The sequence below is a fragment of the Acanthaster planci genome, linkage group LG03 (genome assembly GCF_054643075.1).
Source record: "Acanthaster planci isolate LZ-2023a linkage group LG03, COTS_SCS, whole genome shotgun sequence".
In the NCBI taxonomy this organism is placed as follows: domain Eukaryota; kingdom Metazoa; phylum Echinodermata; class Asteroidea; order Valvatida; family Acanthasteridae; genus Acanthaster; species Acanthaster planci.
This window is the reverse complement of record NC_141779.1, coordinates 22,596,404-22,611,372: the sequence shown is the minus strand read 5'-3', so window position 1 is coordinate 22,611,372 and position 14,969 is coordinate 22,596,404. Positions and strand designations below refer to the sequence as shown.

Sequence of the window (14,969 nt, the reverse complement as noted above, 5' to 3'; positions counted from 1 at the left end):
ATGCATTTGCATGGGACCGTCACTTATCTTTTTAATCACGATGTTCAGAATATAGTGGCACATTGGACATTTGACTCGTTTGATGGCATAATTACTTTTAAGAATTTGTCAAACACTTTGACGTGTTGGTCTTGATTTTGGAGGGAAACCGATGTGGATTTTTGTAGCACTTCCTTTGTACGAGCTTGCATTTTACTGGCACAATTTAGCGTTTTGGGCGCACATGTAAACGAGGCTACTATTGATGTTTCGATATTAAATCAATAGTTCTGTAAACAAACAAACAGCAACCTTTTGTCCAGTTGGTCAAAGCAGTCCGCAATGGCAGTCAATTTAATGGTCCTCAGAAAGAGAATTAGGTCATATCTTTCGTAAGTGTGCCCCTCCCAAAAATCTGAACAAAGATCATGTAGAATATGGGGCCAATTTGTGTTTGTTTTCCTAGCAGTTTACGGTTCATGTTTCTTGACTGGTTTGCTACCCGCTTTTGGGCAATTAGGGTAATCGCCAATATTTCGACCTTAATCTATGAACGCATCGCTTTTGTCTCACAAAGCAGAGATCGCAGACATCCTGCGATGCATGCACAAGGCAGCATGGTCAAGTTTCAGGAGAATAAAGCTACACTTTATTGATTGTCTGCGACTGTCTGCGTTGCCACCTGTGATCAATGCGACTTTTCGTGAAGTTCGGGTTTTTGTGATCTAGGCGCCGAATTAGCGCTAGATGCCCGGTGGTTTGCTCGAAGAAATTCATTCATCTTCATGCATCAACATGCAATGTCAAATGAGGTGGACGATTGCTTGTGATAAGACGAGTCTCACAGTCTTGTGGCTAGAAGTAAGCCAAAAGCTGTATCTTTTGTTTTTGCTTGCGTGACCTACAATTATTGAAAGTGAACAAGTCGCTTCGAGTCACTATCCGTTATACAAGCACCAACCCTATGTTTCAGTACATGTTTTGATAAACATTCTAAAACAGGAGGGAAACATCTGTGTTGGGGAGCTTTGAGGGTGTGCTTATTGGCAGCGTTTCTTACGTTTTCACGCTGATACAGTTTGTAAACGAGCACATTTTTTCGTCAGCAGCATTGCTCGTGCTTGGGCATACATGTAGTTAAGACAAATTTTTAACGAATTTGCTGAAAGGCAAGCTTCATGCTCGTAGGAAAATAATTGGCAAGGCCTTGATTTATGTGCTTGGTATGGTGCCGTTAACGTTGTTTGTCATATTCGATTTTAGTGAAATGAGCTATGCTTGGTATGTTGTCTAGACCGTTGTTAGATTTTTTTTTTCATTTGGAATATGCTTGAGATACTTTTCGAAAGGAACCATTTCTGGTTATTTCACGTGATTGATTAGCAAGAATATTGTGCAGGTCCTCACCACCATTTTATCGTTTGAGCCTGTAGCTTCCAATCCGTCCGTTTATTTGCGTTTCAATCAGTCCTTTTTGATACCATTCTAATCAACATATCCCATTTTTCATTGGCAATCTTATTCCCCTGGTTTTTATTTTCATTTCTTGGGACATCGAAGTTTAAACACTTCCGTTCATTATGCTCAACCGCTCGTCCTTGCACACTCAAGAAGTCATAAATTATTGCTGATCGATGTTGCACCTTTCTGATGTCAGTAAATGATGAAATATAATACAAGCATGCGACAAATCAATTGCAAGCATAAAAGGCGTGGGCCTAACCATGTTACTGATTTTTCCGTAATGTTATATGCTTACGGGCAGAGTTCTCTCTGAAACGTTTTGTTTTTTGTCGATCCGCCAATATTGTCAAAAAGTCCGGGAACGTTTAAGCAAAATAAAGTAACCATTCTTTGGGTCTGAAGCTCCAGCTTTTTGTGCTTAGAGTTTTTCTCTGTTTTTAGCCTACAATAATAATGAACATTTTGTCAGATTTATTCAATCATATGGCTAGTTCGTCACACCAATATTGCTTCTTTACTGATCAAAAAAATTCTCTTTCAAATAGAATTCCTAGCGAAACATTGCAACAAGATGATAACTTCAACACCATTAAGGATGTCAAACAATTAGGTCCGTTTTTCTTTCAGAAAGCTTTGCGCATTTGCACTCTTAAAAAAGTGGCTTGAGTTGATTCAGTTATCGGGGACAATTAAAAGAGCTCGTTTTTCTGGAGAGGGAGGTCAGGGAGCTGAATTTATGGTTTGAAATGATACAGCGGTATTTAAACCGAAATAATTACAATATTCATTATAATGCCAATCAAACAACTACATAACGACATATTGAAATGCTCGGCTTTATTGTTGATATGATTAATATTATCTCAAAGAACAGGAAACGTTTTCTTAAATGTCAATAGACTTTTTAAAAAATCTTTTCCGAATTGAAATCTGTAAAACAATACATCTTTATAAACAATGGCCTTTAGGGAATTAAGGAAGGTCCGTTTTTTTCGGTCGGAACCATCCCAGACAATAAACAGGCCGAGACTCGCACCAGTTATTTACATTTTCTGTATACTTACTTCCCTGGAAAAGCCGTCGATCGTAAATGAGGTCAGAATTAATTACACTCTCACAAGTTTCAATAAGAGTATCAATGTTCACTGAGAGCCGGGGTTAACTTACCAACCCGCGGTTAATAATGCTTCTGTTTACAGTGCGCCAGCTGGAGCGGTTTACAGTACATAGACCAATTGGACAGCTGCTGCACGGCACAAGCTGTAGTTCTCGGTATCTTACCGAATGGTGTTTAGTTAAACTGTTTACTTGCAAATCACATCTGGCTAATTGGTACTCCAGTCTCATCCTCCGTCTTTTGGCTTTAAAGGATTCACTCCACGGAATCCACTACCAGGACGATCTGCTCCAAGGAAATAATTCAATATTAACCGTGGTAGCGTCAGTTGTCACATGATAGTTGGCAGTTAAACAAATAGAACATTCTATTTGATTTGAAATCCTAGCTCTAGATATTCAGTTTTCCGGACAAAGTAGATAATGTGGCTACACAACTGATTTATTGTAAGATTGGCTGAAATGTCTCCTTGGTTTGTGAAACATATCCTTGTGTAAATTACCTTTCCTGTTTAATCAAGAAGGATTCACTTTGTGGTATTGAATTTCGAAGTGATGGTAATCTTAGGCGGCCTCGCTTTAAATCTGATGTACGGAGGTCTTACTTTTATCACCATATTAACTGGAAAGATTTTGTCATTCTTCCGCTCGGGGTACTAGCGTCTCATCGATAGTTCCGTAATGACGACCCTGTTTTGACCGAACCAACATGCTACCATTTCAATCAGTTTGAAAGATGGGGAGAAAGAACATCAGTTGTAAAGATCTCGCGTTGCTGCTATAAAAGTGATCATATTTTATGCTTACCATTTTGGGAGAGAGCATCGTTACTTTTGGGATTATCTACCAAGCTTTGGCAGATATATTAACGGAAGCGTTAGGTTTTCACGTGTGTTGGGTTCAAAAAACCAACCAATTGTAACTCGGAATCAGTGCTCCAAAGACAAAATGGAAACAGTGTCATGTAAGTTGTAACGAGTTCATTTTTTGGCCTCGCGTTTTTGGTTGAGAGTGTAAACATACTTCTGGTCGTCAACATCACACACATGTCTCTAGCTTATATGTTTAGTAACATATCCCATCCTTTTAAGTCTCTGGTACAAGTATATATCATGTCAAGTGAAACCCTTCACCTAAGGTATTGACGCGCCCTGCAATGAGGCGTTTTAACTATCTAGTGCAAACCACGGACATATCACGGTAGCCTGCGGTACTTGCGTCCGATGTTCATGTAATGTATCACTCAACCGTCTGCGCGGGAATGACTAAAAACAGTCTGAATCACAACTGTTCAGAGTCACAGACATGTACAGCTGCTCAGACGTGCAAACAGTTGGGCCAGTTCACTGATGTTTATATATGGAAGCACGGCCAATGGAAGACTGTAGGAATTAGGTGCAAATAAGGCGAAAAAGCGCGTGTGGCCCAAAAAAGATTGCAAATTCAGATAAGAATTGTACTTAAGCCGGGTCCGAATAACTTGACTGCGGCTTGCGGAATACACAACTCTACTGAGGGTGGTTATAGCCACAATCATAGACGTGTGCGTGATGCCAAGCCGCAGCAAGGTAATTCAGACACTGCCTTAGGCCTATAAATTAAGAACGTGTGTTGACCTACCGAGGAGACTCTATATATAACTGCGGTAGTACAACACTCACGCGCGTATTTGTAATCATAACGCGCGGGCAACAACATTTTTGGTTGAAGAGGTTTTCAAATGGATTCTAATGGGAGACTATCAGACGCTTGGAGGCGGCAGACGTATCGGTCCCACATTACCTGTTGGCGTTTATTAGCATTACACTTGAGCAAATGAGCCAGTGGCGTATCCAGGGGCAACTCCCCCCCCCCCCCGGCGGATTTTTTAACTTTTATTCTCACTTTAACTTTAATTAACTTTAATTTAATATTTAATAAACCGGTAGATAGACAGTTATTTTAAAAGTCTGTTTCCTGGCGAATTTTTCTTTGTTTCTTAGTTTAGATTAATTTCTTTCTTTGCGTAGTAATTTTTTGATAATAATTTATCACATGTACAACCCACCAACACAAGAAACGTGTTTTGCAATAAAGGAACAAAATTAATGCCAGGCAGGAATGTATCATCGACCAGTCATCCAAGGCTAATTAGTGAATCCGTTCTTGTATCAGTATGATTGTTGATGTGTGCTATGAAACGGCTGCCAAAGAGAACAGGGGAAGGAGTTTATACAGGAAAAGTGACCATGTCTTGAAAAGAGTATATTTTATAAATCAATGCCACACAATGTACTATGGGGGCAATGTTCATGATAAACATTGTACATAAAATCGTCAAACTCAAAATAGCATATTAAAATCATTTTACAAATCAACTTTTTTGTTCATCACAAAAAAGGTGTGGGATGATTCCACGGCCCATCATCCCACCACCAAAGGTGGGGAGATACATACCGTACCCCCTCAGGATTTGTGTTGATGAAAAAAATAAATTATTGGCAACAGTACTTTCCAACATTACTTAGTCTAAGGCCCGCCCCCAGGAAATGTTGTGTCCAAATATCAGTTTCGTGAAATTCTTGTGGGGTACCAATTTTGGTACCCCACGAGGTAAAAACTGGCCTTATGGGGTACTTCCCATTGTTCCGGTACCCCACAAGGCCCCATAAGCGCACACCCACACACACACACACGAAAAACTATACGCCAGTGTAATGAGCGCACGCTCAAACTGGCACAGACAGTAATAGACTGGTCAAGTGAGACTAGTATGTTTGCCGCTTCTCAGAAGTCTCCCATTGTGGTTGCCGGAATCGACTTTCAACGTACTCATTAGCAGGTATTCACTAAACGTTCTAACCAACTTGTGTCCGTGAAACCTCAAGGGCCAATTACTTTTGTACAGTTATTGGCATTTTACTTCGGGCCTTCCCAAGGCCGTAGGACATGCACAGCGACAGCGTTAAGTCAAGCAACGGACACTGAAAATTAGTACGTGTGTATTAAACAAGGAAGGCAATGACAGAATGAGGTTTGTTCACATGTAGGCTGACTTCATCAAAACTGTTGTTTTAGAACGTAGGCCTATTTGTTTTTGGTTCGTTCCAGTCACGTAAAACAGTTTCGACGTGCAATAGTTTCTATAAACCTCAAATCCTTTCATGCCTTGACTTCCTTTCGAACCCATTGCGTTTATTAGTATAACCTCTCAGTACTGAAATCTAGTTTGTAATAATCTATCAGGAACAATTATGTTTGTACAGAATAAGCCGGATTTAGGGTGAATCTATTTTTCCCATTCGCTGTAACGGTATTGGCAGGTTGTTTGTAAAATGTTTTCCCCAATATTCACAGTGCCTGCAGATGGGTCCCGACTAATGTTGAAGTGTAGCACGCACTAATCGAAGTTGATGCACTTCGTCATTGGACCGTAACTGGATTTCACCGCATGTCCCTGTATTCAATTATCCTGAACCAGCTTAAGTTTACTGCACTTAAGTCGCCAGTCATCAGTGAACGATGTGCTCTCCTGTAGCTGTGGTATGGGCCCGACGATTCATTCCCCCTTCGTCTTCCTCCCCATCGTAAGGCTGGGGTTAAGGCGGGTCTGCAACGCACGTATGAAGGGAGGGCTCCGTTCAGCGGTCGCATAGAACATGCCCGCTTGACCTCCAATCCACAGACGAGCGCTGGCGATATTAAAGCGCAAGTGTCTACGTGACGTGAGTTCATTGCAGAGGTTGTACGTGCCCTGAATGCTAGTTCGTACCAAACGGGGGGTTGGCAAGCTGTCGCGAGAGACTGATCATCGTTTGTTTAGTTTACAACCATCGCGGCACTCTACAAGGCGCACCCTATAGGATGGGCCCACAGATATTTATGCCACGTTGATCGAGTCTTTACCCTTGTCTCCGAAAGTGAAATGCTCTGATACTGTTTGTTTGATTCCTGTTTCTGATATCCCCGACCAGTGATGCGTGTCACAAGCACTTGGGGTGCGTGGGTGTCATCCTTTGTGGAAGGGAGGGACTAATGGAGGCTTAAAATAGGACAGGTTGTTGTTTACTTTGCATGGGATGGACGGTAGCTACCATCTAGTAAAATGAGTTTGCTTCTCTTAAAAGTTGCATAACATAAAGATCGCGTGCACTTGCCATTGGCAGAGAAATATTCCAACTATGAACAAAGACACGCAATCACTCAGATTACAAATTAGTTCAATAAGTAACAAAGTTACTCCCTGTGTCCCACTTATACTTGGACGAATGACGACCGAGAAAGTCGATTTTTGGACAACTGCAGGATTGTCGAGCGAGTCAGACTCCAGCGATATGACATGAATGGCTTAAGTTAACAGTTGTAGTATGAAATCAATGCACTGAGATATTTAATTCAAAAAGCATGGTTTGGGATGATTTGAATTTATACCGAGGTGTAAGTGGTAATGAATGTTATACTGACTTGCCACAGCAGTTTTAGCAGTGCCATAGTCACTATGACAAGCATCCACAAAGTAGTGATCCGCTAATGCGCACCTCGAATTAATTTTCATCTACCTATAAAAATATTCTTAACAAGACTGAGACACTAGATTAACGGTTGTCAGTGTTTCACTGCGTTTATGTAAAGATTTTCCCTAAGTTGCATTTCTGCATTGTCAACCCGTTTCTGTTAGGTCGTGTACTTTTAACAGGAGGAGGGTGTGCACATACAAACTGTATTTACAACTTGGACTACAGGTGAGGATCACGATAACTAGTGCATGAATGTACTGCCTATTTTATGTGCATTTAAAGTAAAAGCAACCTTGTCTTTGAAGCTCATCCAACTCAGAGAAGAGCAAAGGTGGTAAGGTGGAACAGGTTAGCCTTTATTGGGTTACTTTTTCCTTGAGACCAGGTTTGAATAGATGACAAGTCGCCGACAGAAGCCGGTGAAATTACCCACTTATCCAACCATTGTCGGCTCGACACAGGGTGCCGCATCAACGTCGCGACTACTTACCTTCACAGATCGATTCCACTGCACTGAATTTGCACATCGCTGGATCACGCAACCTCTTTCAGTGTGTTAACATAGCAGGGGAAGCGACTACAATGTTCTGAAAATTATGGGGGCCGAAACCAGGAGGTCGACCCAGACTTTCTGTACTTCACTGGTGAGGAAATACTTACGCTCGCTGTCCACAGCCCTTTGAACCTTTGTCACAGGTGTCGTGCAATCCGCCATGAGTAGAAACACCCCCTCATCGGTTGAAAAGAGCCATGTTGATCTGAGTGTTCATTTTGTTGGGAGCGATGCGATAGACTGGTTGCCGTCCCTTACGTAGACTCCAGATGTCTTACAGACGTCCTCTGAACGTATAGGGACCTGTAGCGGGTAATGAAACCGGAGGAATCCTGCAAGTTTTATGTAAATAAGGAAACGAAGCCCGCTAAATGCACAACTCAGGCAGCAGGTGAAAGAAGGTTTCGTCTTCTCTTCTGCGGTACCAAAATAACTTCACCATTAATTTTTTATTAATCCAAAATTTAACAAAATCATGTGGTAAAATAAATTATCGATAATATTCATTGACATCGTGTATTATGTGTATTATTCGCTTCAAGTTCTGGAACGTAATTCATGTTAAACCATTGCTATTGGCTTGACAAAAATTTAAATATTCAGCACCCAAATTGACAGGGCCACTCGCACACGTTAAACTGCAGCTAGCTACTGGTCCCTGTGTAACAGAGACGGAGACCAGTCCAGCGATGCGACTGCAACACTTGCTTTTCATAGTCGTTCGTGAACCACAAATGCACTGTTACTACCAAAGGAACCTGTGTTGCTTGGACAATTACGCCCTCTCTTGGCCCAGCTTGGGGCCCATAGTGAATGTTTATTATAATGTTATACGTATTCATTGTGTCCCAAGTTGTTGCTTAGGCCTATATAGTTGTGGAACGTGTACGTTTTTCATGCTTTAAAATTTTAAACTTTAATTTGTTCATTGTGAGAATCGTCAAGTAGCCAAGTGAAAAAAAATCCATTATTCTGGTTTCTCCAAGGTTTTCTCCCGTAAGCGAACGAAAACGTGATCCACGAAGCACGTGAAGATCCGTTGATGAGCATTATTTGAGCATTCGAGTAATAATCATGAAGCCATGGCGTTTCCTTGCTTTGAAACAGCAGGATCAGAGATAGGCTACCTTCACGGCTTCACGAGGTTTGACGAAGATCCGTGGCAAGTGATGCATACAATATTAGTTAATAATGACACGATCATTCTACTCACTGCAATCTCTCAACGGCAAGACAGTAACACTGATGACGATCATTTTTCAACTTCGACCGACGTTAATTATTCCATCTATCAGTAACTCCTTTAAGGAGCACTCACACAGTAAACCGACGAATGCTTCCCTGTAAACATCAAACCAGAAACCGGTTATCGCGCTTGCTCCCTACTGAACATTACTTAGGCCCCCACACGATCAGGACACTCACAATCGGTAGTTTACCAGGGACGAACTTTAATTTTTCAATTTAACGAGACTATTGATGTAAAGGACGGTGATTTAACAACCGGCCACCGTAAAATATCATATTTGCACTGACATTAGCCACCCTAGTTCGCGAGTGCGCAGCACCACCGGCATGTTAATGCACTTGATATTCCTCACAGGTCTGTTGACTCATAATTTTCCCCGAGCCCCAAAAATTCGGTCGTAATTTTTTTTCGCAGGAACATTGGATCTCAAATGACGGGCAACTTCCTGGATGATCCTTATTGTTTTCACGGTCGGTTTGGTGGCCGGCAGTTCCGGTGGTCCATTGGGATGACCAGTCAGGTCCCACAGGCAGACAACCCGTTTGCATAACAAGGTTTGTCCTGTTCGTTTTCCCCTCGAAGCATAAGGGGGGAATCAATATACGTATCCATAATGCACCCAACACAGCAGTATTCTGGATTTGACCCCAAAATCACTCACTGAATTCAACATTTTTTGCAGAAAAGGGTGCGACCTTGGAAACTGATCCTAGAAATATACTCAGCTTCTCTTTGTTTGCCATCGTAATTCTCTTGCAAAGGCTGATGTAAGCTTTATTTGTCAGCAGCTTCAAGAAATTGGGTTAAGTTGGCGTAGCGTTAGTATATTTGTGGGCGAAGTGTTATAAATATAGATCAGAAATATCTTCAAAGAAGCAATATTCAAATACATTGAGGAAAAACAACCATCAGAATGCCTATACACGTTATTAAGTTGTACTCCAACGTATAAACTTTTAAATGTTTGAAGTTTCCTGTGGGTATTTAAATCCGAATTTTCAGCCAGTAAAGTAATCCCTTTATGTGTTCTATTACAACGTACAAAGGGAATACGTTAAATGTAGTTTTTCACTCCAATTGATCGGGCTACTTAATTGAAATGTAGATTTATACCATGTAAAACTTAGTCTCAATCTAATGACAGTGTTTCCAGCCATTTGTGTCTATGGTTATTGACCTCTTGCATTTTTGCCCACAGGACAGTGAGGAATATATTACCTTTTTTCTGTTATCGAAGAAGAATTGGCGCCAGGGTTAGTTCGCCCAAATAAACCACCATCCAAAATGTCATTCGGGGTATACAGTTGCTGACGATTTACAGCCGTATGGCCTGAGTTATCCCAACCAATATCAGCATCATTCCTTAGCAATTCTTATCAGTGTCGATTTCCCCGGTGTCTTTGACCACGGAGATGCCGTCGGAGTTCTGACTAATCCGGCGCACATCACATTTTCAATTTTCAGCGATAATCGCAGTTGCTTGGGTTCCAAGTACAACATCGCACATTGTTTATCAAGAGATTGATTTTCTCATCATGGTGTAGGTGTGTAGATTCGGTTCATGCAGTGTGTGTACATAAATATACCTCTGTTAAGGCTGGGCGGAGGGGAAGATCTAAGTATGGCAACAGAGCTATTCAGCAGGCGTCTGCTGATGGTTGTTATTTCATTTTCCTCTGTTAGTCGACAAGTGAAAATCAGCAGCCACAAGTGTAGGGATGCGGTCTTCTCTACAAAGCTCTAAAGTTAATTAATTAGGCATTCCTTGTAACTCCATTCTTCCCTATTAAAACAAACTGTTTACAATAGAAACAATTGTTTAAACTGTGTCGATCGAGTGGTTATCACAGTTATCCTAAACCGTTTGCATGAGGCTGAATAAAGGTTGGAAAAGCTCATACCTTGAGTGAGCAGCTGGTAGGTGGATAAGGTGTAAAATTTTTAAAAGTGAGACGAGTCTTCGGCACAACATTTACCATTAATTGCTGGATCCTGTATAGGCCTTCCGATGAGTCCTTAGCAAGGGGTGTATAAGGGGGGGGGGAGACGGTGGGTTCAAACTATGTAATACCATCCAACTCTTAGGAATATTGTCCTTAGTGTGTGCGATAATATTTGCATTTTTACCTATTATCTTGGGGCATTGTTTACTTTGACCACTCTGTCCCGGAAAGCAGTTTCGCAAAAATTGATGAGCCACACACGAGGATGTCGTCAGAGTGGTGCTGGCGCTACCAAGGGATTATCGAATCACGGACAACGTGAGCAAAGGTTCTGCCGGGTTTAATATTAAAAGAAGAAAGTCTATCTGTCTTATGTTCCACTTTTCATCCTTGCTATGTCATATATCAGGCTAAGTAAGCAGAGCCTCGAGAATGAGCAAACACGTACTCGGACCCCGCCCCCATTTCACAGATAAATACTAACTGGGATGCGGGGGCGGCAATAAGACGTACCTCGCTGACACAAGACATCTTCGTTTAATGGCAAAACAGTTATAATTGTGATTATCTGTAAGTGATGTTTTGGAGGAGCGAATCCTAGTGGTTTACATACTAACATAAGTTATTTAATCGCTGGATTTATACTGCCTAGTCCAGCACTTCGAGACCCTTCAAAACCGCTCTGACCCGCTTTTGAAAACGTGATTTCTACGCGTATCTTTCATTGATTAGATGACATCGGCTTATTTACATTGTCTGTCTAATCTTCGTTATAGTTGCTGACCTCTCTCCTTACAGCGTTGCCACTGCTTGAACAATTTTTCAAGATCTTGAAAAATCTAGACCCAACTTAAAAACTTGAAAAAAATCTTAAAAATCCAGAAATCTTGAAAAAATTCCAAAAATCAGACGAAAATATACATTATACTCAGAGATTCAACTATTGTCTATATAATATGTATGGATTTACTGGTATTTGTTTTAAATTATTGATCTTAAAACGCGTCTGGATACCACACTTAAAGTCATGCTCCATGTGTAAGCATAAGCTAGGCACGTAACTCATGTATTGTTCCAAACACGAACTTACGATCACTAGGCTATTTTCAGCTCACCGAAGGCAGTTCTCTCCAGAATTCTTGAAAGATATTGTCAGAATTGATTTCGATTGATCAGACCTTAATGTAGGTTACGTATGTATTGTTTCCCTTGGCTTTGAATCCAGTATAAACTGGAATTTTTAAATCCACAAAATGGCACCAATCGTCTACAGCGACACAATATTACCAAGTCTGAATTTGAACATTACAAAAGGCATGTGACACGGGTCACATGACACTATTTCGACGAGCATAAAGCTGACACAGATTAGCCAACTAGCGTAATGTTGCAGTTTCTATTTATTAAATAAATTCATCATTTTAAGTGATTATAGACACGAGAAAACCTTTGGGGAATCATCATCATGATCCTAATTAGGGGGAGAGATTTTTTTTTCATGTTCAGCATAAGTACATCTGATTCCCATGCTCAATGCATGCTCAATGCTTTTTGTGAAACCGTATAAAGGACCCATATAAAAAGCCTTCTTCCCGGAAAGACAAGACAGGATGGCCAATGTAAACATAACAACTGCCGTATGAATCACATGCCATAAATCTTAATTTTGGTTACAGATATGAGTAAACATATTCAGTTTATCGTGTTGTTAATCAATCATGTCGTTATCGCAACCTCGTGTCTTGGCAGTAAATTGCTCTTTAACAAGGCCCTCCTTCGCCAGCAATGACCTATTCATACCAAGGCAGTCGTGTCCTCGCTGACCTTGTTTGGTTTTCCCTTTTAGCCCGCAAAGATATAAACTGTTATTCCATCTTATTATTTTGTTCAATTGGATGTGTGGTTGCTGTATAATACATTGCAATTACTCAGAAGAGCTAAATGCAGCGTGCCGTGTCAGTCAGCGGTGTGGTCGGTCTGTAATGTTCCTGCCCATGTCAGTCTCTTCTTGTATTCAACACTCAGAAATACATATTTTAAACCACGGGAGAATTGAGCAAAGTTGGCATTCTTTACAAGCCGGGCATTTGAGAGTTTGTCGAATGCCGTGTTGTGCACGTTTGGAATACAATAAGACAATCGACATCGTTTTCGTAGAATGTCACATAGTAACCGCAGGGTTTCATAAAATCTCTTTCGGATTGACCATGCGTAGCATGTAGATTAACTCTGAAAAGTGAAAGTGGGAAAATTAATTACCATGGTTACGAACTACTTGATTCAACAGGGAAAAATTGCAGACTAGACTTTTAAAAAAGCCGCTTGACAAGTTTGAATGACTTCTGTCGCTGCTCAGTCAACACCGTTAGGGACTGATCCTTTTTCGTCGACAAAAAGGTTACCAAAATCCCTTTAGGGTGACTTGTTACATTAAATCTGAATCAGATTTACTGCAGGGTAGTACATCGTTTATTATAAGGATTGTACAAGTTTACAGATTTTACACAGAATGAAATACGTGTGACATTACTGTAAAAATCCCCTTCATTTGCTGAGAATTACCTAGCAGCCATATTGGTGCCCCTGGTCTTCCGTAAAATGTAGGATCACAGGGAGAACATTGACCGTCAAATTCTGTTAACTCGACCTTAAAATTCGCAGTACATATGGTGACCGTACATTTGGCAGAACGCCATTAGCACCCATGCTGCCAGGGAATTTCCTGTACGTTTGCAGGATATGTTAACGGCATCTTTTTGCTATGGGCAATTCTTTGTAATCCAAGAAATCTGATACACCTGAGAAATGCCGGATTGTGCATTAATGAATTACAGCTTTCATTCAAAATTCTCTCATTTTTTGACTCGACACTGTGTCATTTTAATGGCACCATTGGCAATTTGCCGTTAATTGGGTATAAATAAAAACTATTCTTCCATTTGTCAATTTCCGGTTGTTTTGTTTACGTGACGCCTTGGCACGGTCTCAATTGGGACTGCCTGGGTTTTATTGAGATTTTTTTAGTTCCATTGTGTGGTTCAAATTCTGGAGAGTACAGCCGTATTAGATACCCTAGGTGAAGCGCTGGAGATTTGCATGCCGTTACATCCCCAGGGTGAAACACAAACAGTGGAGTACCCGTGAAAACTGCTCCCCGGACAACCATCACATCAACGGAAAATGTAACAAATTGCTTCTGTTGCGATCAACTAGAGAATTCATCTGACCCGCACGTGACTCCCCTAACAAAATTTGGCGGGAATTAAGTTAAATTTGTGGCGCTAACTCGCACGGCTAACCTGGTAGACGAGACCCCCACAAGGGTAGGCGCGGGCGCTTAAGTTGTGCTATTTGTGCGGTGAACAGAAAATTCGCCCCTGGACTCGATGTGATGCAAGGCCTATCAGATGTCACGTGCTCAATTTGTGTCCCTAAAGAGTTCGTATTCTATACTCACTGCCCTGTCCAAGGGCGCTGATGAAAGCTGGTCAAATGCTGTGAAGGAAACGCAAGGCATTAAGGGTACCGTAGCCTCACTTTCCATGCACGTGGACGTGTCAAGGATCGAATGTGATTTTCAACACCTTTCGTCTGCGCTCTTTCAGAACGTTTTTGGTACGAGTGAATTCGTATCAAAGAGAGGTAGCTCTGTTAAGGGGGGTACTTTTTTCAGACCCTCATTAGTGCGCATACGGCGAAGATGCACAACGATGATCAATCAATTTGACTAGGTATCGCGTGAACTTTGACGCCATAATTACAGTTTCAAAGGAATCTTTCTGCAGAATATTTTTGACACAGTATGTGATTCGTAACCGCAAGAAAAGCATATGGAAGGATAGAGGCGAACTGTGGGAAATTGGACACTAGTTTAGGTTAAGATTAACTTAAAACGTTTTGGTAGGTTGTGACTTTAGGTTGCTGTGAATTCTTTGAATTCAGAGCAGAGCTACAATTGTGATTAAAGCAGCCACTATCTTTGTTGAAATGCATTCCTCTTGTGTCGCCTTCCGTTTATTCGGAGGCTTCTTTGCATAATGCAGGGCATGTATATTACGGCTAAAGATTCCGGATATCGTAGTTCCACTTTTCCAGAAGGTCACACATGTTTCCCTCATTGAGGCAAGCGCCATCCAGTCTCACAATGTTTTACAGGTTAAAAATACGAA

General features: G+C 41.2%; 1 protein-coding gene across 7 annotated transcripts in view; it reads left to right on the top strand.

Moving 5' to 3' along the window:
• Positions 1 to 14,969, top strand: part of npsr1 (neuropeptide S receptor 1) — a 55,101-nt gene that overhangs the window by 17,316 nt on the left and 22,816 nt on the right. The window contains exon 2 of one of the 7 annotated variants that reach the window (XM_087134196.1): positions 9,272 to 9,411. The exons of the other annotated variants lie outside the window; for them this stretch is intronic. The gene's annotated coding sequence lies outside the window, so the exon portion shown is untranslated. The remainder of the gene's footprint in view (positions 1 to 9,271; positions 9,412 to 14,969) is intronic. 7 annotated transcript variants of the gene reach the window in all.